This window comes from Piliocolobus tephrosceles, chromosome X, assembly GCF_002776525.5.
Source record: "Piliocolobus tephrosceles isolate RC106 chromosome X, ASM277652v3, whole genome shotgun sequence".
Taxonomy (NCBI): domain Eukaryota; kingdom Metazoa; phylum Chordata; class Mammalia; order Primates; family Cercopithecidae; genus Piliocolobus; species Piliocolobus tephrosceles.
The window spans coordinates 24,996,438-25,020,840 of record NC_045455.1 but is presented as its reverse complement, the minus strand read 5'-3'; positions in this window follow the sequence as shown (position 1 = coordinate 25,020,840).

Genomic DNA, 24,403 nt, shown 5'->3' with positions numbered 1-24,403 from the left:
GCAAAATCCATCCTTTGTATGACTTCTTTGCACAATCCCAACATAAAAATATGTTTCAAAGCCCTTCGCCAGGAACATATAGTCTTATTATTAATGATCCCTGGGACCCTCAGTAGGCCCAGGGAGTAAAAGGTGGACTATATGCATCATCTTCTTTCTCATATCCCACTGCAACCATCCAGGTAAAGAGAATATACGTTCAGCAAGTACAACTCCCTAACAGTGTACAGACCCTACAAAATTTAACCTCAGCTGTAAAATCTCATGAACAAAAAATACAGAAGCTGTTAAGCCCCTCAAGCCCCCCTAACAATGAGGACCCATTCTCATGGCTAACACTTATTCGCCAGGGACTTAACTTAACCCAGGCTGCTGGAGTAAGGAACCTCTCCCAATGCTTCCTTTGCGCTGCACTCAGAAAAACTCCCTTAGTGGCAGTCCCTCTACCAGCCGCTTTCAATATCACCACCAACTCCACCAGCTCCTCTCAAGCAACATCCTTGCCTCAAGTCCCATTATACCCTAATCCACAGAGTCAAACCCTTCTTTTTTGCTACTCTACTCCAAACTCTTCGTGGTGTGATTGCACTCAAGCTCCCAGCAGGACCCAGACGGCCCCCGTTGGAGGCTACTTTTGGTGTAACCAAACTCTATCTAAAACTCTTAACCATACCTCCATCACCCAGTCCCTTTGCGTTCCGGTATCTTTAGTGCCTAGCTTAACCCTATATAGCGAAGGAGAATTGTCCGAACTAGCTTCCCAGCTCAGCTCCAGCAATAACATCCAAAAGCGGGCCATTTTTCACCACCAGTATGGCTGCTGCCTGTAGTACAGCAGATGCATCCATTCCTAATTCCCATATGAATCCTCTGTCTTATGTTATGTCTGGCTCCCATTCTAATAAAATTTCTCTGAGCCAAGGTCCAAGAGATCACCCGAGTCGCCTTCAACCAACTGCTCCTGCATCCCTACACGCAACTGCCAACCTCAGACCCTAACTACGCCCCTTAACAGCAGGAAGCAGCCAGACAGACCACGGCGCCCTAAATTCTTATAATCAATAAGAGGTTGGACTGTTTGGGTGAGGGACAAAGGACAAAATGGAGGAAGATGAACAAGATGGAGCAGTACCTGTTGTTTCTGGGTTCTTCATCACCAACTTACTCCCGCCCAGGGAAATGCAGCCGCCCCAGGGAAGATGCAGATCAACGGAGCATGCGCCAGGTGATGTCAATCCAAAGCGATCCAAACTTCCCCGGCCACGCCTATGGAGACGCCCCTATCACGCCCTTATCCCACCCACTGCCCTCCCCCTTCCAGTACCAATGCACAAAAGTCCACCGCCTGCAGGAGCCGGTGTGACTTCTTCGGCCCCCGCATTCATGGACCGGGGAACCTCACTGGAGAGCTGGGAGTGACTTCCCTGGCCCCCCCCATACCTGAGGAGCAGGGAACCTCGCCTGAGAGTGTGTGCATATTTGCAATAAAGGGCCGCCGCTTTCTTATGTACTTTGGCCTCATGTTTAATTACTTAGCTCTCCTAAATTAAGTTACATTAAATTCAATTAGTTAGGCTCCCAAATATTCTGATTTAAGTGGTTGAACCATGTTTGAAAACCATTGCATGGGTGCACTTGAGAGAACAGATAGATAAGTCCCTCTGTCTGTTCACCTGCACACAATCTTCTCTTCCCATCTTGGGCTGAATGATCAAAAATCTGCCCTTGTCTATCCTAAGAGCCTGATAAGGCTTCACAGGATCCTCTCAAGGCCTGGATTTAGAGGGTTGTGCTGGAAAACATTTGGCCACAGATCACAGAATGATGTTAAATTTATTTACACTTCCGGTGTGATTCATTCTTAATTTATCAGTTGAATTAGGACCCATTGGAAGGAAAATGGAGTAGTCAATGATTGTCTTTAAAGCCCATTTTTTAAGGTCTAAGATATAAGAGAAAAATATTTTGTATAATTGCTAAATAAGATGTCATTGTGTTTAACAATAGTTCATGTTCTTTAAGTTTGTATATCTAAGTCAAATATACATGGAATTTCAGCCAGAAATAAGAATCTTTATCTTACATCAAATGTATGTATTTTTATACTAATAGACCTTAAAGCCATCTCTTTAAAAAAAGTGAAAATATATAAATGTAGTCTCTCTCTCGCTACATATATGTATGTGTATATATACATATATATGTATATATATGTAGCGAGAGACTGAATGTCATTTCTCAATTAATAGCATGTAAATGATATTAATATATCTAAGTTGTGCCTTCCAAAAACACTTGTTTGCCAAATAATCAAAATGAGCAAGGGTATTATAACTAGCGAGAAATTATATAGAGAGCATTCAGAAATGGAAATTTGAATAAACCTATGTGTTGGTTTATTGTGAGAAATCAGGTACCCCAAAGGGAGGGACCGGCTGAAGCCGCAGCAGAAGAACATAAATTGTGAAGATTTCATGGACATTTATTAGTTCCCCAAATTAATACTTTTTAATTTCTTACACCTGTCTTTACTGTAATCTCTGAACATAAATTGTAAAGATTTCATGGACATTCGTCACTTCCCCAATCAATACCCCTGTGATTTCCTATGTCTGTCTTTACTTTAATCTTTTAATCCCATCATCTTCTTTGTAACCTGAGCAGGATAAATGTCGCCTCAGGACCCTGTGATGGTATCAACTGCACAAATTATTTGTAGAGCATGCGTGTTTGAACAATACGAAATCTGGGCATCTTAAAAAAAGAATAGGATAACAGTGATGTTCAGGGAACAAGAGAGGTAACTTTGAACTGGCGGCCAGTGAGCCGGAAGGAACAGAGCCATATTTCTTCTCTTTCAAAAGCAAATAGGAAAAATATTGCTGAATTCTTTTTCTCAGCAAGGAACATCCCTGAGAAAGAGAATGTGCCCTGAGGGTAGGCCTATGAACAGCCCTCTAAAAGGGAGCCGTCTTTTATGGTGGAAGCCGAAGGGATGAAATAAGCCCTGGTCTCCTGTAGCACTCCCAGGCTTATTAAGTGGAGGAAAATTCCCACCTAATAAATTGTGGTCAGACAGGTTATCTGCTCTCAAACCCTACTTCCTGATAAGATGTTATCAATGACAATGCGTGGCCGAAACTTCATTAGCAATTTTAATTTCACCTTGTCCGGTGGTCCTGTGATCTCGCCCTGCCTCCATTTGCTTTGTGATATTTTGTTACCTTGTGAAGTATGTGATCTCTGTGACCCACACCCTATTCGTGCACTCCCTCTCCTTTTGAAAATCGCTAATAAAAACTTGCTGGTTTTACAGCTCAGGGAACATCACGGATCCTGCTGACATGTGATGTCTCCCCTGGACACTCAGCTTTAAATTTCTCTCTCTTGTGCTCTTTCCCTTTATTTCTCAACCCAGCTGAGACACTTAGGAAATAGAAAAGAACCCACGTTAAACATCGGGAGCGGGTTCTCCCAATATTGGTTTCCTTAAATAAATCAACCATTCATTTTTAATCGTTGTTTGAGTAAAGTAGCTGTTAAATTTTCTTAAAGTTGACTATATTTATTCAGATTAATTTTACTTTTTCACTTACGTTTCAGTTAAACCCATAAACCATACCCAGAATATTTTGTCAACAGGGCATCCTGAATAATTCATACTGGATAATAAAAGGGTAAATTTATCTCTCCATACACACACACACGCACGCAACACAACACAACACAACACGCATGTGCACATAACATATATAGTCTATTCAGTAAATACAATTTGTAGATTTTTGGTCAGTTTGAATGTGCTTGTGTTTCCATGGATACATAGCCATCTATTATTCTAGAAAAATGGCAAACGATGCATATAGGTGTACATATAAATGTGTGTGTGTGTTTATGTTAACCTTTGCTTACCGCATGCATCCAAGCTGTGTCTAGCAATGTTTTTAAATGGAAATTAAAGCATGCAAGACTTTAGTTCAGGAATTCTTATTTACTTTGGAAATAACATTAATAGAAGAAAGGTGTCCTGGTTGTTGTCTTTCTCACTTGTAGTCACGCCACACTGACCGTTTCAAGTGTTTGTTTTATCATTCCTGCAATATAATTCTCTACAACAGGCCAATCCATTTTTCAACAGTAACTCAACCTTTAATGTCTTGCTGGAGTGCAGTGGCTATCCACAGATCCAATCATAGCACACCGCAGCCTCAAACTCCTGGGCTCAGGTTGTCCTCCTGCTTCAGTTCCCTGAGTAGTTGAGACTACAGGCACACACCATTTCTTTTTTTTTTTTTTGTCAAACTTTTTATTTTGCCAATAAGATGGTGTGAAATTATTCCTTTTTTGTTTTGTTTTGTTTTGTTTTTTTGTTGTTGTTGTTTTTTTTTTTTTTGTAACACACCATTTCTTGAAGTGGAATGGGTGTGCTCTGACAAATCAGAGACCGTGATTTTCAATGCCTTCTGTCCTTTGGCTCCAGCAAAGTCTCCCCTCATGTGCTGCCTCCTTCTCTGCTCTTCTTGATTCAATCGAGGACCCACATTACTTTCTGCCCTACCAGTCAAAAAGTCCTCAAAAAGTGTCCATATTAACCTGCCTTCCACAAATCCATAAATATCATTGATATAGTTTGAATGTCCCCTTCAAATCTCATGTTGAGATATAATCTCCAGTATTGGATGTAGGGCCTGGTGGGATGTGTTTGGGTCATGGGGGCAGATTTCTCATAAATGGTTTCGAATCATACCCTTGGTGCTGTTATTGTGATAGTGAGTAAGTGCTCATGAGATCTGGTCATTTAAAAGGGTGTGGTGGGAAGGGAACATCACACACTCAGGCCTGTCAGGGGGTGGGGGACTGGCGGAGGGTTAGCATTAGGAGAAATACCTAATGTAGATGACGGGTTGATGAGTGCATCAAACCACCATGGCATATGTATACCTATGTAACAAACCTGCACATTCTGCACATGTACCCCAGAACTTAAAGTATAAAAAAAAAAAAGTGTGTAGCATCTTCCCCCTTACTCTCTCTTGCTCCTGCTTCAATTCCAGCAGAAGTAAAAATTTCCTGAGGCCTCCCCAGAAACTGAGCAGATGTCAGTGCCATGCTTCCTGTATATCCTGCAGAACCATGAGCCAATTAAACCTCTTTTCTTCATGAATCACCCAGGCTAAGCTATTTCTTCATAGCAATGCAAGAACGGCCTAACATAATCACCCCACTTTCATTTTATGTGTATATAAACACACACACACACACACATACAGCATCTTATTTAACAATGAGGCTGCTTTCAGTTATCTGTGACAATGAACAAAATATGAAAAATATGTTTGCTAGGGTGGCATTAATTCCAAAATGATAAACTACAGAATATTAATCCCAGTAAATTTCTTGGTGTGCAGGTGTAGAAACAGAGGGTGGGGATGAAGGAACTTTCTTTAAAAGTTTGGGAAGTGTACAATCACAATATGTAATAGTACATATCAAGAGTCCTGTATATTTCATAAATAAATATGTTTAAACTTATAAATCTAATATATCCTAAAAGGACTTGTCCATAAATTTATTTTTGTCATCTAACACTACTAAGATCCTTATGAGAAAAAGTTACACGTGTACTCTCGCTTCAGTTATATAAAATTGTCATCTCTGACTTCATGTGTTATACCATTTACTATATCCCACAGTGCATCTGAACTAACTCACAGCGGACCTGGTTGGAGGCCTGGAGAAAATTGGCAGTCTCACATAAAAGAGTGTATTCTCAACAAAGTCTAGCAGGCTCAGCAATGTGGGTTGCATGTGCCTTCTCAGGACTCCCAGGTCCTCCTGGGCAGACGTGTTTTGTTGGTGGCAATGGCATTCCTCCTGTCCAAGGAGTTCTGCCTCATCCCCATCCTGAGGAGCTTGCCATGCTTCTTTCAACCATATCACTTGGAACTCCAGCCTTTAGCAAGCCATAGCAACTGGGAACAAAGGATTTAGATATCAGGTACAAGTTTTAACTTTACTTCCAGTTTTTTCATGCTTCCTGGACCACAAATTATGTAACTATGACTAGGAGTCATGCGTGGCCAATCACAGTGAAGCTACCTTGTGTGTAGAGGACCTGCCTGCAGGCCCGTGCAGCCACATGAGCCATGGTGTGAAGGTCTAGACAGAAGTGATCACAGCCAGTCTGGGCATGGCCTATGGCACTGTCCATGTGAAAATATTCTCTGCAGCTTGAACCCAAGAAAAATATTGTCTCCCCTAATACCCTAATATTATTTTGTTGTTGAACACTATCACATTTTAGCATCTTCTTCTCTTAGTATCTTGTTAGTATCTTCTTCTTAGTATCTTAGTATCTTCTTCTTAGTATCTTCTCTTTAGTATCTTCTTCTCTTAGTCTGACAAGGAGCTTAGAGATAGGTTTTATTCAATTGAAACACTGTATTTTAGGTGCATGATTTTGGGGGAATTTTGTTTGTTTTTTAACGAGCTACTCAAATCATGTTTATCCAAAATTAAAATATACAGACTGCTAAGAAAACTGTGAGGTCTATTTTGAAATAGATAAATGAGAATGAAAGAGGTTAGAGTATAAATGTAATTTAAACATACAATATTCAGCAACTATCAGAAAATAAAAATTTATTAAAGAAATCTCCTATTCTTTCTGAATTTCTCATGCTAAGGAATAATGATTTTTTTAAAAAGCCATTTGACTTTTGGAATTTTATCCTCAGGGATAAAATTCAGAACACTACAAAATGATTTTTATATGAGAACATTCATTGTGGCATTTTTAAAATTGAAATGAAGAAATATTAAATCTCTAATATACCTGTAAAATTGTTTTTTGAAAAATATTTAGTAAAGTGAGAAAATGCTGACAATATGGACTTAGATAGGAAGGCACATTGAAAATAACATGCATAATTAATATAAATGCCAATATCTGACGTTTGTGGAGTGCTTACTACGTGCCACACATTGTACTGAGTATTTTTCTCTGATTACCAAAAGAAATAATTTATTTTGGAAAATGTAAAATATATGCAAATAAGTGAATGGCACAATCCAAAGTACCCATCATTGTCCACATAGAGATAAAAAAAATAAAAAACTATCATGAACATTGACAAATGTACCAGGAACTGTGGGAGGAAATTTAGGTGCATCCACTCAATTATTCCTCCCAGAAAATCAGTGATGTAGGTTATTTTTGTCATTCATGTTCATTCCACTAGATGACACTGCTATAATAATAATAATAATAGAAGTTATAGCATATTTCCCCTCCTTGAAAAATAATACTTTTAGTGATAACCCTAAAGAGCATTAATGAAAATTAAATTCATAATATCCACTTACATATTAAGTATGTTTAATATGTTTTAATTCTTTTGTAATTGGTAATCTATTTGTAGTATCTGTAGACTGATGTGCCAAGGCAGTAAAACATCACAATCTAACTTTTATACTTTTTTATTTTCTTGGAATACAAGGTACATGTCCCCATAGAAATGTTTACACAGTAGTTAGTAACTGGTTTCAAAAAAAAAAAAAAAAAAAAAAAAAGACTATTAATTCACTTACTTACTCAGGAGTTCAGAAGAGGTATGCTAAGGAACTCTCTTCCATTCAAACACACACACACACACACACATGCACGCGCACACACACACCTGTGGAATAAGCATCTCTCATTCCTCTTAATGCTGAATGAACTTGCCAAAGGCTTCCGTTGGTAGTGGCCATAACAGACATCCTCTTACGCTGGATTTGGAACAGGACGTGAGAGGAGAGTCAGGCTTGGACTGGCACTGGAAATGAGGATTCTGTCAAAGTAGGAGGGGATCCGGGTGCCATCTGAAGAGCTGAGACTCAATGCCTTGTCATACGGGCTGCCCATGGGCTCAAGGGAGAAAGGGAGAAGGGTTAAGATTTCCATGAGATGGATGAGAGAGGGCCTTCAGCTCCCAGGACTCTTAGCATGGAGGATGTTCACTAAACGGTAGGGAAACGGGACTCTCAAAACACCGGAACCAACTTGTAGCAGCTGCTTGATCTAACATGGAAATAGCAGCTCAGACATTTTCACTGCTAGACATTCTGAAGAAATGTGAAATTTTTTGAATATTAAGAGACCCTATCATCACATCTGTATTCAAAACGTCTTTTCATTTATGCTGTCAGAAGATGATTAGAAATAAAATTTGAAGTGAAACTGTACACACTTTTTACCTAGTTTTATCATCCTTCTTTAAAAAATATTCTTGACTATATTTATTACTCTGAGCCTCTTCAACATTCTGTTTTATACAATGTAATCATACTATTGAATAATAATGTGATAATATGTGAAATTTACTACTTTTTGGATTATCTATCTAACTCTTTCTACTCTAATGTAATACAATTCTGTTTGGTTATTTAATATCACCACTTGCTCTCATTACCTGTTCATTGGGATTGTTTACAGATAATATTTAAGACATAGAAGCAGAAGAAAATGCTAGAATGTAGAACAATAAAAATACTATTTCCAATTTATCATCTCTGTACTGGCCCCAAAAGAAGAATGGTACATTTAACAGAAGAGAATTATATTACAAATCATGCTTAAATAATAAAAACCATCATTTGAGAAAGAGTCTCCTTCAGAACTGTACTTAAAATAATTTATTTGGGATGCAAAAGTACTTTCAATTGTCTCTATTCATCTTTGCAGTCTTACCTTCAAGACCTAGTTACAAATCTCATTCTGCATTTTGTCAGCTACTTGAACCCAGTTCTCTCATTTATGAACTTGAACTTCAATTCCATATTGTCAGAATAGTGCATTATTACAGTGTTAGGAGTGTATGTCTATTTTAATGGAAACTATTTTATATTTATGATTTCAAATGAAAATCAATTATAAGTCCAATATAAATCACAAATTGATTAATGTGGTCTCTTGCCAGTTTAAGAGGCTTTTAAAGGCTCTGCTACAGATGGTTGACAGCACTGTTTTGATCCGTAATTTTTTAGAATTTTTGGAACAGTCAAAACTGGGTATTAATGTTCTGTGGCAATGTTTTAGGCATTTTACAAGGTAAAGCATTCACTATCAGGAGGAATTACATTCTGTTTACTAATTTCTTTTCCTATAATATTTTAGTACGGTTATCTCTACTGAAAATATATCATTTTTATTACTATTATGCATTACATATTTTCATGAGTATAACTTAGTTCATGCCCCTTATTTGATTTTTCAAAGAGGAAAGAACAAGCTAGATTTCTTGCTTTGTTAGCCATTAAGAGAACCTTAAACTTGATAATAAATAAAAATATATCATTTTGTTAGAATTAATACAATAATCTCAAAGATATAATTGCTGTAAGTGGAAATGATAATAATCATTTGATTTTAGTTTAATCAGAATTTATGCCCTTGAAAATAAAATGTGAAAAAGCAATATAAATTATTTTTTCTCTGAATTTTTCCTTTACAACTGTATATATCAATCATTATACATACCATCTATACATACACCTTGATTATTAATGAATCTAACATTTTTAGCTTTAGTCCCTAGAGTCACCCCCAGGAAGGAGATCTTGAAACCTTTCAATGATACCCACTTCATTTTTACCATAGTCCTTCACATAGTAGTATTTAAACCTCTCAGTTTCTGTAAAGCATAGCTGCATAGCTGTATAAAGAGATCAGATCTGCTTACGTGCTATGTCTAGACTGGACAAATTTTCTCAACTTCTCAACTAAAATGTAAAAGAGAGAGAGAGAGAGAGAAATGGAAAAAGAGTAAGGGAGGGAGGGAAGGAGGGAGAGAAGGAAGGAGGGAAGGAAGGAAGGAAGGAAGGAAGGAAGGAGGGAGGGAGGGAGGGAGGGAGGGAAGAAGGAGGGAAGGAAGGAAGGAAGGAAGGGAGGGAGGGAGGGAAGGAAGGAAGGAAGGAAGGAAGGAAGGAAGGAAGGAAGGAAGGAAGGAAAGAGAGAAGGGATGGAAATAGGAAGGAAAGGTGATAATTTTACACATAACTCATATGGTTTTCATGAGAATTTAAAAGAAAATACAAAGAATCATTTATTTTAAAATGCCTTCATTGTTGATATGATTAAGCCTGTTATGTATCAATTAGGATCTAACCTCTTCCTACAAGGCCATTTCCTTGAATAACTATGCACATTTAAGTATCTAATACAGTAGGAACTCAATAAGTGATATACACCTCTACCAGTACTATTAAAAATGTACTGGCAAAAGTGTTTGAAATGCAGTGTGAAGCTCTGAAATTCTGCTATTGATGTCCTGTGGCCTGGCTTGCCTTATTACCTTCCAACCCTTGTTTACTAGTAAATAGACCACCCAAATCAGTGTAAACACGTGCCTTCCTTGGCAGTATTCTAGAACTATCTGAAAAAAATCAGAACAATGTAAAACTTTGGGTAGATTATTAAGATGAAATAAAACATAGGAAATAATGTAGACATTTATAAAATTTTAATATGTATTTTTTGGTTTCCAAAAAAGCAACTCAAGTAAAATACCTATTTGTGGAAGGATCTGACTGACCATGGTTAGTAGGACCAATGATGATAAATACTCTACAGTGCATAGTTATTCAACGAAAAAGCCTGGAGAAAGAGGTTAGATCTCAACTGATACACAATAGGCTTAATCTGATCAGCGATATAGAATTTTTTTAAGATCCTGATCTCTGTTAAATCTGGAGTTAGAGTATTACTTCCTCATTACAGTTGACCCAACCAAAAATTACTACTCAGATCAATTAGTGAAAGTATTTTTTGACAGATATTGTGAATTTTCTGGGGAATGGAGGAGGAGAGAGAATGCCTTCACTTGGAGGAATAAAAGTACTGTCCTTCACAACATCCAGAAGCACAGTTCTCCCTCTCTCCCAAATGAACTAGTGTTGGTTATTGGGATCATTCACTTGAACCGTAGCTGAGGTTCCTGTCTGGGATTTTGAGACATGTAAGTATCTTACATGTGAAGCAAGAATTCCGGTACAGTTGCTCAGATATTGTTAATCACTATATCTTTCATCTTGCAGCCCTATCTGGATGGATATGAAATCCTTTGCATTTTCACTGAACTTCCAATTTCTGCTGATTTGGCACAAGAGGAATTTATTATAAACTGAATAGGATAAAATGACTGCCTACCTAATGACGGATATTCCAAAAGTTCTGTATTTTAATTGTCATAATAGGCAAGAATTTAGCAGAAAGTGTCGTCTTGTAAGTTAGGTAACAGGATATTAGATACAGTTGTCCCTTACTGCTTCTTGAAACCCTTGAGGTCTAATTTGGATATCTGACTCCCTAACACAGAGCATATGATGTGTAGAAGAAAGTTCAAACGTCAAATTCTTTAGATTGGTTAAGACCACACACACAGAAAGTATTAAGTAAATGTGGCGACCTGAAAAACATATTCTGGGGCTAATCTAAGAGACTATGGAGTAAGGACATCTTGGTAACTAAGTCTATTTCTAATTTGGCAGTTCTAAGTTTAAGTGAGTACTGGGAATACTGGGGGATAAATGAGGATCACTTGTTCCTGAGAGCACTGCCCTGTGGTCAACCAGTCTGTGTTCACAATGTTTACTGTATTATACTAAGACCCGTAAGGTGTACCTGCCTAAAATAAGATGACTCCCAGTAGGTGCAGTGAACATCTGCAACCATTTGTATATAAGCCTGGCCACAAAAGGAAGCCTTTGAGCTTTTTCAAAAGATCTGATATGGTTGTCGTTCACTCAGACTTATCATTTGCAATTGTGTGTTTACTTCTGAGGGCTTTATAGGGTGCCTACGAATTTAATCCTCTGTCTATCACTTAAAACAATGTGGATTTTCCTGCTTTATATCCCAACTAGCTGGCTTCTTCTTGCATCCTTTAAATAAGCAAACATACTTGGTGTACCTCAGTCATGCATGTCTGGTCTCCTTCAGTGTAAAGCTCTTATTTACATTAGTAGAATACCTTGATACTAAGATCCTGATTATTTCAGTTGATTCACTCAACTCCTAGAAGTGGAACAAAATATCTGTTTTGATTCCCATTTTAGATTGAGGAAACTCTGCCATAGATGATTAAGAAAATTATCTGAAGTCTCCATGCATGTAAGAGACAGATTAGAGATGTAAGGGAAGGTGTTATAATTCAACTCCAGCATATTTTTAATCATATCACATTGTCATACAACATAACTTCCAAACTTAGAACTTAATCTATGGCATCGTTGTAAAGATCACAACTAATGATAAGCATGAAAGTGGTTTTTGCACATAAGACTATTCAAGACTCTTTGGTTCATAGAAAGTCTCTTGCCCTTGCCTCCCCCGCCCCTAATGAATAGTTTTGTGATAAAATTAGAAAAAAAACTTCCTATTAAGGTCAACGTTATTATTTTCAAAATACTGAAATTAAAATATAACAATGACCTTTAATCTAAATAATTATGTGGTGTGGCCAGGTATTGTGGCTCACGCCTGTAATCCCAACACTTGGGGAGGCCGAGGCAGGTGGATCACTTGAGGTCAGGAGTTTGAGACAGGCCTGGCTAACATGGTGAAACCCTGTCTCTACTGAAAACACAAAAAAGCTAGGCATGGTGGTGTGTGCCTGTCGTAGCAGTTACTCGGGAGGCTGAGGCAAGAGAATCACTTGAACCTGGGAAGCAGAGGTTGCAGTGAGCCGAGATTGCACCACTGCACTCCAATTTGGGTGACAGAGTGAGACCTTGTCTCAATAAATAAATAAAGAAATACAATAAAAAATAAATATGTATGTGGTGGGGCCTGGTCAATGGGTGTTTTGAGAGAAGTACATATAACTAAAGAAAACAGGAAAACAAGATAACACTGATATAATAAATATTAATTTTGGTTTAAGACCAGTACATTTAAAGGTAAAATTGAATAAGGCAAAAATAAAACTATATCAAAAATAAACTTATCCTGGAAAGTTCTGTTTAGAAAGAGCCAGTAGCTCTGGATTAATCTAATAAATGCTGAATCTAAAGAAATGTACCTGGATACAGAATTTTGTAGATTGAGGACTAAGGGAAATGTACTCTCTTCTGGCAGAAAGCCTTCTGAATACATATTCCCAAGAAAAGACACTTGAGTCTATCCTTTTCTATTGGCTATCTTTAAAGCACCCTTTCCCAAGTGAAGGTAATAAATAAAAAATGTACTTAATACTATTAATTTGGCTTCTTGTATTTTAATCCTTTATTTCATTCTGTAAATCTAAATGTGAGTTATAGAAATGACTGTCTCCAACTCTTTATGTGTATACTAATGACAAGAAGAAACTACACCATATTCTCTAAAAAGTAGGTAATCTTGATATAGTTTATTTTTAGAACCTAGTTTTTATTCTTGAATAATGTCTTAAAATTGTACCTTGGCACTGCATGTCTCCATAACTACATGCATAAATAAGGAGCCATTGGTTGACCTCAACCTTGAAGTTGACGTATCCCTGAACTTCAAAATTTGAAAACTAATACGTTTCTCATTGTATGTACCAGTTTGAGACAGATTTTCCATTATATAAAGCTGCATATAGCCTAGTTGGTCTACAGTTTTTTTTCCCAAACGAGTAATCATTATATCCCAAAGCATGTGGTGCAGGCTAGACAGGAAGAGGCAAGTACCTGGAACTGTGAACCAGCTCTAGGTAGAAAGAGTCAATGACACCTGATGAGTTGAAGTAAAACTCAGCGGGAAGAATACAGACAGCAGATGGTAATGCAGGAAAACATTTGGCCTCCTGACTGCCCAACACAATGTAATGAAGGTGCCTCTACAGGCAGTACTCTGAAACTCAGTGGAGCAAACGATAAATCTGTCACAATTTTCCATCCCAGTTACAGAGCCAGCGTTTAGGAAGAATTAGCCAATTCTTAGAAGGAGAGACAAATAAGAGCAAAACAGAAATCTAGCCTTAGAAGACTCTGGTACTAATTAGATAACAAAAGCAGGATGTGGGACGCTCGAAATAATGGAAAGGGGATGTGGAAGGAGAACTTGGTCTGAGTAAAGTGACAAGAGATGTAAAACTGGAGACAGAGTTGGAATTAGTGTAGTAGAAAGACTAACGTGCTCCTGAGTCTCCTGATTGTTGGAGCATCTTAAATCCCTCTTCACTAAAGTCAGGCTTAGTCCTAAGCCTGGAAGAAGACATGGGAATTATGTTGATGAGGTAATGTGTCCCTCAATAGAAAGAACATGAATATATTTGGCAACTGAGGAACCAGTAGGTCCTAAAATGATGACATAGTCATTTGGATTAACTACTGATTTCTTAATAGCCACTTAACTTTCACAAGTATAAACTTGGAACTTACTCCAGCTCTTAGGTAAATGAGTTTTGCTTGGCTAGACTTTTCACAGGCATGTTTAGTTAATATTAACAGTACTACAACTTAATGTCACAGCTGATCTCTAGAAGTCATGGACCAACAGAAATCTTAAAATTTAAAAAGGAAATTGAATCCTGAAAGAAGTGCTCAAGAGAAAATAAGAAATAATATATAAATGAGGACATACATCATTTCTTCAATTTTTCCTATATTTGTTGAGTACCTACCTAACATACTATAGCAGGATCGAGCAACTAAAATCACTAACACAAAAGTTTTTTTTTAAATGTCTATATTTGGAATACCTTCATCAGAGGCCACCAACCTATAAGAAAGATAAGACAAAGTGACAATCTTTGTTTAAAAAATGTTTAACTTAATCTCTTTTGTATTGGTATTCAAACCATTTAAAGTTCAAGTTCCTATCAGGGTTGTTTCTCCCTAACTTTTCCTACTCCCTAATACGGCATCTAATTTCAAGAAGATAACGCGGTCACAGTTCATTTTCTGAGTGTAAGTCTCTGTTTTGCTCATCCTGTGTACCTGGTATGGCTTCCTGCTGATGAATTTAGAGGCTGGTGAAAGATATGGTATGTTGTCTTAGCACTGGCAGCCTGTGATTTTATTAGCTCCCAGGATCATAGTTATTTTCCCTGATTCATTGTCTCCATTTCTATATTAGCAGAAAATGTACTTCTCTGGTTCTTGGGCACCATCTTCATGGTTCCTCAGTTAAGATGTCTAATTTCCAACCCCACCTTCAGGGTACCTTGCCTCCTTGAAAATACAGCTTTGTGGGAGGCATGAAAGCTCTTGTCTCAGCTACCATTTTGCTCCCTCAGTGGTGTTATTGAATAACTTACAGATTGACTGCGTATTAACAGAAGTCAGCAGGGAAGTAACGTTATTTGTGGCTTTTTCACTTGCACACCAGCCTCCATCAATGCCATAATAGATCTGCGCAGGTAGACAATATGAGTCTCAACCATGAGTGAGTGGTGAGAACCAAGACATAAATTTTGAGTATTTTGTCCTTTTTCTGTTTCCATTCCATCATGACTCCTCTGGAAATCATGCAAAGAGACCTAGCTTGAGTTTGCTGAAAGATTTAGAGATAGTAGGGATGGGAATTCCATTGTGCCACATTCTCAATCCTCTCCATGCTGTGACTTAAATGTAAACTCAAGGTTCAAGTTTCTAAGTTTTCTTTCGATAGGTACACATGCTTGTAAGGGAGGAGGGTTAGAGCATCATCTTTACATGAACTGGAAAAAAGAAAAAAAATTATCTTCTTTCTCTTCACATTTCCTTTTATCAATCTCAAACCCCTTCAAGGAAGTGAAATATGTCTTGATTTCCTGAGGAGAAAATGTGCAGAAAGAAGACAAGAAAGACAGGCAGCAAGAGTGTACTAGAACCAGAGAGAAAACCTGGTTCAAGCCATGTCAGTTTCCTAGCTGAATTCTTAAGCCTCTTGACTGTTTCTGCCTTTGCTTAGCTGTACAGTACTGTAAGAGTGAGCTTTCTACACTGAAAACCTCATCATTAGCTTCCCTGCTTAAGAGTCTTTGAAAACCCTGAGAGAGAGAGAGAGAAAGAGAACAAGAGAAAGAGAAAGAGGATTCATATATATCAAAGATATCTGCATTTGATTTATGATGTGTATTTATAACATTCCCGAGTAGTCAAATGAACTCAAGTTACAACAACTCCTATTATCAAATTTACCAATGACTAAATGTTTGACAAATACACAGTATAATTTTAAGCACTTATTTAGACTAATTACTCTCTCTTATAGTAAATTCCTATATTACTAAGTTTCATTTTATTTTATTTTTCTGATTTTTTATTCTTCTGTCCTTCTGTAGGGCTTTTAATTCTCAAACAATATCTCTCAAGGTCTGAGTTTCAAAATTATGCATGTATTGCCCTTATGTTGTATAACTGAAACTTCAAACTTAATAAGCAATAACCAGAATAAATTTATCAACATACTCAAAACACTCTTTAAATTCAAACTTTATTTTTATCATGTAATTATCTGTAGCTAGTTTTTAAAAATTGTATTGCAAGTCTTACACAGAAAAGTAGCAATTTTTTAGTTTGTTTTTTTGTTTAAGTTCTGGGATACAAGTGCAGAATGTGTACATTTGTTACATAGGTATACATGTGCCATGGTGGTTTGTTGCATCTATCAACCCATCATCTAGGTCTCAGGCCCTGCAAGCATTAGCTATTTGTCCTAATAGTCTCCCTCTCCTCGCCCACAACCCCCTGACTGGCCCCAGTGTGTGTTGTCCCCCTCCGTGTGTCCATGTGTTCTCATTGTTCAACTCCCACTTATGAATGAGAACATGTGGTGTTTGGTTTTCTGTTCTTGTGTTAGTTTGCTGAGGATGATGGCTTCCAGCTTCATCCATGTCCCTGCAAAGGGCATGATCTCATTCCTTTTTATGACTGTATAGTATCCCATGGTATACGTATAGCACATTTTATTTATCCAGTCCATCATTGATGGGCATTTTGGTTGGTTCCATGTTTTTGCTATTGTAAATAGTGCTGCAATAAACATACATGTGCATGTAGTTTTGTAGTAGAATGGTTTTTGTTCCGTTGGGTATATACCCAGCAATGAGATTGATGGGTCAAATGGTATTTCTGGTTCTAGATCCTTGAGGATTCGCCACACTGTCTTCTGCAGTGATTGAACTAATTTACACTCCCACCAATAGTGTAAAAGTGTTCCTATTTCTCCACAGCCTCGTCAGCATCTTTTGTTTCTTGAGTTTTAATAATCATCATTTGGATTGGTGTGAGATGGTATCTCATTGTGGTCTTGATTTGCATTTCTCTAATGACCAGTGATGACGAACTTTTTTTCATATGTTTGCTAGCTGCATAAATGTCTTCTTTTGAGAAGTGTCTTTATCCATTTTTTTAGGGTTTTTTTTTTTTTCTTGTAAATTTGTTTAAGTTCCTTGTAGATTCTGGGTATTAGCCCTTTGTCAGATGGATAGATTACAAAAATTTTCTCCCATTCTGTACATTGGCTGTTCACTCTGATGATAGTTTCTTCTGCTGTGTACAGGCTCTTTAGTTTAATTAGATCCCATTTCTCAATTTTGACTTTTGTTGCCATTGCTTTTGGGGTTTTAGTCATGAAGTCCTTGCCCATGCTTATGTCCAGAAGCGTATTGCCTAGGTTTTCTTCTAGGACTTTTATGGTTTTAGGTCTTACATTTAAGTCTTTGGTCTATCTTGAGTTAATTTTTGTATAAGGTGTAAGGAAGGGGTCCAGTTTCAGTTTTCTGCATATGGCTAACCAGTTTTCCCAACAACATTTATTAAACAGGGAATCCTTTCCCCATTGCTTGTTTTTGTCAGGTTTGTCAAAGATCTGATGGCTGTATATGTGTGGCATTATTTCTGAGGCCTCAGATCTGTCCCATCAGTCGATGTATCTGTTTTGGTACCAGTACTATGCTGTTTTGGTTACTATAGCCTTGTAGTATAGTTTGAAGTCAGGTAGCGTGATGCCTCCAGATTTGTTCTTTTTGCTTAGGATTGTCTTAGCTATATGGGCTCTTTTTTGGTGCCACATGAAATTTCAAGTAGTTTTTTCTAACTCTGTGAAGAAAGTCAATGGTAGCTTGATGAAAATAGCATTGAATCTATAAACTACTTTGGGCAGTATGGCCATTTTCATGATATGGATTCTTCCTGTCCATGAGCATGGAATGTTTTTCCATTTGTTTGTGTCCTCTCTTATTTCCTTGAGCAGTGGTTTGTAGTTCTCCTTGAAGAGGTCCTTCACATCCCTTGTAAGTTGCATTCCTAGATATTTTATTCTCTTTGTAGCAATTGTGAATGGGCGTTCACTCATGATTTGGCTCTCTGTTGTTTATTATTGGTGTATAGGAATGCTTGTGATTTTGCACATTTATTTTGTATCCCGAGACTGCTGAAGTTGATTATCAGCTTAAGGAGATTTTGGGCTGAGACAATTAGGGTTTTCTAAATATACAATCAAGTCACCTGCAAACAGGGACAATTTGACTTCCCCTCTTTTTAACTGAATACCCTTCTTTTCTTTCTCTTGCCTGATTACCCTGGCCAAAACTTCCAATACTATGTTGAGTAGGAGGAGTGAGAGAGGGCATCCTTGTCTTGTGCCAGTTTTCAAAGGGAATGCTTCCAGTTTTTGCCCATTCAGTATGATATTGGCTGTGGGTTTGTCATAAGTAGCTCTTATTATTTTGAGATACGTTCCATCAATACCTAGTTTATTGAGAGTTTAGCATGAAGGGATGTTGAATTTTATCAAAGGCTTCTTCTGGATCTATTGAAATAATCATGTGGTTTCTGTCATTGGTTCTGTTTATGTAATGGATTACACTGATTGATTTGTGCAGGTTGAACCAGTCTTGCATCCCAGGTATGAAGCCAACTTGTTCGTGGTGGATGAGCTTTTGATATGCTGCTGGATTCAGTTTGCCAGAATTTCTGGGGAGAATTTTTCTCATCGATGTTCATCAGGGATATGGGCCTGAAATTTTCTTTTTTTGTTGTGTCTATGCTAGGTTTTTGTATCAGGATGATGCTGGCCTCATAAAATGAGTTGGTGGGGGGAGTCTTTCTTTTTCTATTGTTTGGAATAGTTTCAGAAGGAGTGGTACCAGCTCCTCTTTGTACCTCTGGTAGAATTTGGTTATGAATCCATCTGGTCCTGGCTTTTTTAGTTGGTAGGCTATTAATTACTGCCTTAAGTTCAGAACTTGTTATTGGTATATTGAGGGATTCGACTTCTTCCCAGTTTAGTCTTGGGAGGGTCTATGTGTCCAGGGACTTATCTATTTCTTCTAGATTTTCTAGTTTATTTCCATGGAAGTATTTATAGTATTCTCTGAAGGTAGTTTGTATTTGTGTGGGATCTGTGGTGATCTCCCCTTTATTATTTTTATTATTTTTTATTGCATCTATTTGATTCTTTACTCTTTTCTTATTAGTCTGGCTATCAGTCTATCTATTTTGTTAATTTTTTTAAAAAGAAAACAGCTCCTGGATTCATTGATTTTTTTGAAATATTTTTCGTGTCTGTATCACCTTCAGTTCTGCTCCAGTCTTAGTTATTTCTTGTCTTCTGCTAGCTTTTGGATTTGTTTGCTCTTGCTTCTCCAGTTCTTTTAATTATAATGCTAGAGTGTCGAATTCAGATTTTCCCCACTTTCTTCTGTGGTTATTTAGTGCTATAAATTTCCCTCTAAACACTGTTTTAGCTGTGTCCCAGAGTTTCTGGTACACTGTGTCTTTGTTCTCACTGGTTTCAAAGAACTTATTTATTTCTGCCCTAATTTCATTATTTACCCAGTAGTCACTCAGGAGCAAGTTGTCCAGTTTCCACATAGTTGTACAGTTTGGAGTGAGTTTCTTAATGCTGAGTTCCAATTTGATTGCACTGTGGTCTGACAGACTGTTTGTTATGATTTCCATTCTTTTGCATTTGCTGAGGAGTGTTTTACTTCCAATTTTGTGGTCAATTTTAGAATAACTGCTATGTGGGGCTGAGAAGAATGTATATTTTGTTGATTGGGTTAGAGAGTTCTGTAGATACCTATTAGGTCTGCTTGGTCCAGAGATGAGTTCAAGTCCTGAATATCCTTGTTAATTTTCTGTCTCATTGATCTTTCTTATATTGACAGTGGGGTGTCAAAGTCTCTCACTGTTATTTTATGGGAGTCTAAGTGCCTTTGTAGGTCTCCAAGAACTTGCTTTATAAACCTGGGTACTCCTGTATTGGGTGCATATATATTTAGAATAGTTAGCTTATCTTGTTACATTGATCCCTTTACCATTCTCTGTCTTTTTTTTATCTTTGCTGGTTTAAATGCCCTCCTCTGTCTTTTTGATCTTTGTTGCTTTAAACGCTCTTCTCTGTCTTTTTTGATCTTTGTTGCTTTAAAGTCTGTTCTATCACAGACTAGGATTGCAACCCCTGCTTTTTTTTTTTGCTTTCCATTTGGTTATTAATTTTTTCACCATCCCTTTATTTTGAGCCTGTGTGTGTCTTTGCACCTGAGATGGGTCTCCTGAATAAAGCACACCCATGGTTTTTGACTGTTTTTCCAATTTGCCGGTCTGTGTCTTTCAACTGAGGCATTTAGCCTGTTTACATTTAAGGTTAATATTGTTATGTGTGAAATTGATCCTGTCGTTATGATGCTAGCTGGTTATTTTGCACGTTAGTTGATGCAGTTTCTTCATAGTGTCAATGGTCTTTACAATTTGGTATGTTTTTGCAGTGGCTGGTACCAGTGTTTCCTTTCCATATTTAGTGCTTCCTTTAGGAGCTCTTGTAAGGCAGGACTGGTGCTGACAAAATCTCTCAGCATTTGCTTGTCTGCAAAGGATTTTATTTTTCCTTTGCTTAGGAAGCTTAGTTTGGCTGGATATGAAATTTTGAGTTGAAAATTCTTTTCTTTAAGAATGTTGAATATTGGCCCCCATTCTCTTCTGGCTTGTAGGGTTTCTGTAGAGAGATCTGCTGTCAGTCTGATGGGCTTCCCTTTGTGGATAACTCAGCCTTTCTTTCTGGCTGCCCTTAACATTTTTTCCTTCATTTCAACCTTTGTGAATCAGACAATTATGTGTCTTGGGGTTGCTCTTCTCAAGGATTATCTTCGTGGTGTTCTCTGTACTTTCTGAATTTGAATCTTGACCTGTCTTGCTAGGTGGGCAAGATGGTTGAATAGGAACAGCTCTGGTCTGCAGCTCCCAGGGAGATCAACACAGAAGGTGGGTCATTTCTGCATTTCCAACCCGGCTCATCTCACTGGGACTGCTTATACAGTGGGTGCATCCCATGGAGGGTGAGCTGAAGCAGGGTGGGTGTCCCCTCATCTGGGAAGCACAAGGGGTCAGGGAATTCCCTCCCCTAGCCAAGGGAAGCTGTGAGAGACACTGCCATGAGGAATGGTGTCTTCCAGCCCAGATACTACGCTTTTACCATGGCCTTCACAACCCACAGACCAGGAGATTCCCTCGGGTCACCAGGGCCCTGGGTTTCAAACACAAAAATGGGCGGCCATTTGGGCAGACACCGAGATAGCTGCAGGAGTTTTTTTTTCATGCCTCAGTGGTGCCTGGAATGCCAGCAAGACAGAACTGTTCATTCCTCTGGAAAAGGAGCTGAAGCCAGGGAGCCAAGTGGTCTAGCTCAGTGGAACCCACCCCCACAGAGCCCAGCAAGCTAAGATCCACTGGGTTGAAATTCTCGCTGCCAGCACAGCAGTCTGAAGTCGACCTGGGATGCTTGAGCTTGGTGGGGGGAGGGACATCTGCCATTACTGAGATTTTCCCCTCACAGTGTAAAGAAAGCCTCCAGGAAGTTTGAACACTGCAACTCAACAAAGCCGCTGGAGCCACACTGTGTCTCTAGATGCCTCCTCTCTGGGCAGGGCATCTCTGAAAGAAAGGCAGCAGCCCCAGTCAGGGTTTTATAGATAAAACTCCCATCAGAGCACCTGGGGGATGGTGCAGCTGTGGTGCAGCTTCAGCAGAATTAAATGTTCCCACCTGCTGGCTCTGAAGAGCGCAACAGATCTCCCAGCACAGTGCTTGAGCTCTGCTAAGGGACAGACTGCCTCCTCAAGTGGATGCCTGACCCCCATGCCTCCTGACTGGGAAACATCTCCCAGCAGGGGTCAACACTTATGCAGGAGAGCTCCGACTGGCATCTGGCAGTTGCCCCTCTGGGACAAAGCTTCCAGAGAAAGGAACAGGCAGCAATCTTTGCTGCTCTACAGCCTCCACTGGCGATACTTAGGTAAACGGGGTCTGGAGTGGACCCCTAGCAAACTCCAGTAGACCTGCAGCAGAAGGGCCTGTTAGATGGAAAACTAACAAACAGAAAGGAATAACATCAACATCAACAAAAAGGGCATCCACACCAAAATCTCATCCAAAGGTCACCAACATCAAAGACCTAAGGTAGATAAATCCACAAAGATAAGGCAAAACCAGTGCAAAAAGTTGAAAATTCCAAAAGCAGAATACCGCTTCTCCTCCAAAGGGTCACATCTCATTGCCAGCAAGCGAACAAAACTAGATGGAGAATGAGTTTGACGATTTGACAGAAATAGGCTTCAGAAATGTGGGTAATAACAATCACTTCCACGCTAAAGGAGCATATTCTAACCCAATGCAAGGAAGCTAAGAACCTTGAAAAATGGTTAGAGGAATTGCTAACTAGAATAACCAGTTTAGAGAAGAACATAAATGTCCTGTTGGAGCTGAAAAACACAGCATGAGAACTTTGCGAGGCATAGACAAGTGTCAATAGCCAAATCTATCAAGTGGAGGAAAGAATATCGGAGATTGAAGATCAACTTAATGAAATGAAGCATGAAGACAAGATCAGAGAAAGAAGAATGAAAAGGAACAAGCAAAGCCTCCAAGAAATATGGGACTATGTGAAAGACCAAACATATGTTTGATTTGTGTACCTGAAAGTGATGGTGAGAATGGAACCAAGTTGGAAAACACTCTTCAGCATATTATCCAGGAGAACTACAGGTTTTTACAGGTTCATTATCCAATGTGATCCACCACTACCGAAGTTGACAGGACAGACATCATTTTCCTCAATAGATGTAAGTTTAAAAGTTTAAATGGCTTCTATTCATGATTACAGCACAAGTAAATTATGGAGCAGAGTCTCATATCAAGGACTTCTAATATCAAGTGTAGCCTTTTTTTCCTCTATAACTACTCTGTCTTCTTAGACAGAGGAAAATAAATTATTTTTATTATTGCCTCCAGGAGATACACACAATTCCTGACATTTTATTAAGAGAATACTCAAAATAGAGATGCTTCATAACATATGTTATCATAATGCAATGAGATGGCATTATGAGATAATTTAAAAAGTGACTATTTTACTTATTTTGACATCAGTTATTAGCACATGCACACACAACTTTGAGAGAGAACTTTAAAACTTGTATTAAAACTTTATTTTTTCACCAGATTTATTTAATATACTCTGCCTTCTTTGTGATAAGCCAGGATCATTATTTTGATGATTTTTGCTTCACTAGGCTGAAATTCAATAATGGGCCGTGAAGTTATTAAATAGAAAGGAACTCTTTGTTCCCCATAGCAAATGTCTGTAGATTGAATTACAGTTGCTGATTTTATTTCTCCTCTTGTTTTTCTCCCCTTACCTGTTACATCTTAAAGTTTTATTTTGTTCTCTTGTCCTCAATTTCTCCTATTTGCCCTATTTGCTTCCAGTCTCCTAGTGGATTTCTAATAGACTATCAGCAGTTACCTAAGGGGAATCCAGATAACCAAACTTGTATCAGTTAACTTAGTTTCATATGCTTAGACATTTGCATCCTTGAGACCTGAAGGTAAAGTTCATGAATTGCCATGAGACATGGTTTTGTACAATTCTTGTTAGTTGCCAATGGTTGCACTTATGGAATATTAGTATTATGCTGTATCATGCATAGCTTAGGATAAATAACCCGTAGGAAGAGTCACACAGAATGTCAGAGGAAAGGTTACATTCTTCATTCTAAATGGAGTGTTTTTCTCTGTCGTCTTCTGCATAGAACTCATGCATTCTTTTTATGGCCAGATAAATGAATGAAATTTACACATTACTCCATTCTTTTCAAAAAAACTGTAGAATCGTTGCCATTTCAGCTTACTCTGTATTTCTTAGAGTTGGGGATTGGTGATATTAAAGTTCTCTTGATTGATCTACAAGATAATTCCTCTATCATATTGTTTTATTATGATAGGACACAGCTTATTTTAGACATAAATGAATATTTGTCATGATAATTTCCCTTTGTTTTCTTCGCATTTTATATATACATGCCATGTAGTTGGTAAGCAATAGTAAAAATTGTTTTTAAAAAGTAATAACATCTTACATAAGCAGAATAAGTATGAAAAAAGTAATAAAATCTACGTGAGAAACAGGACACAT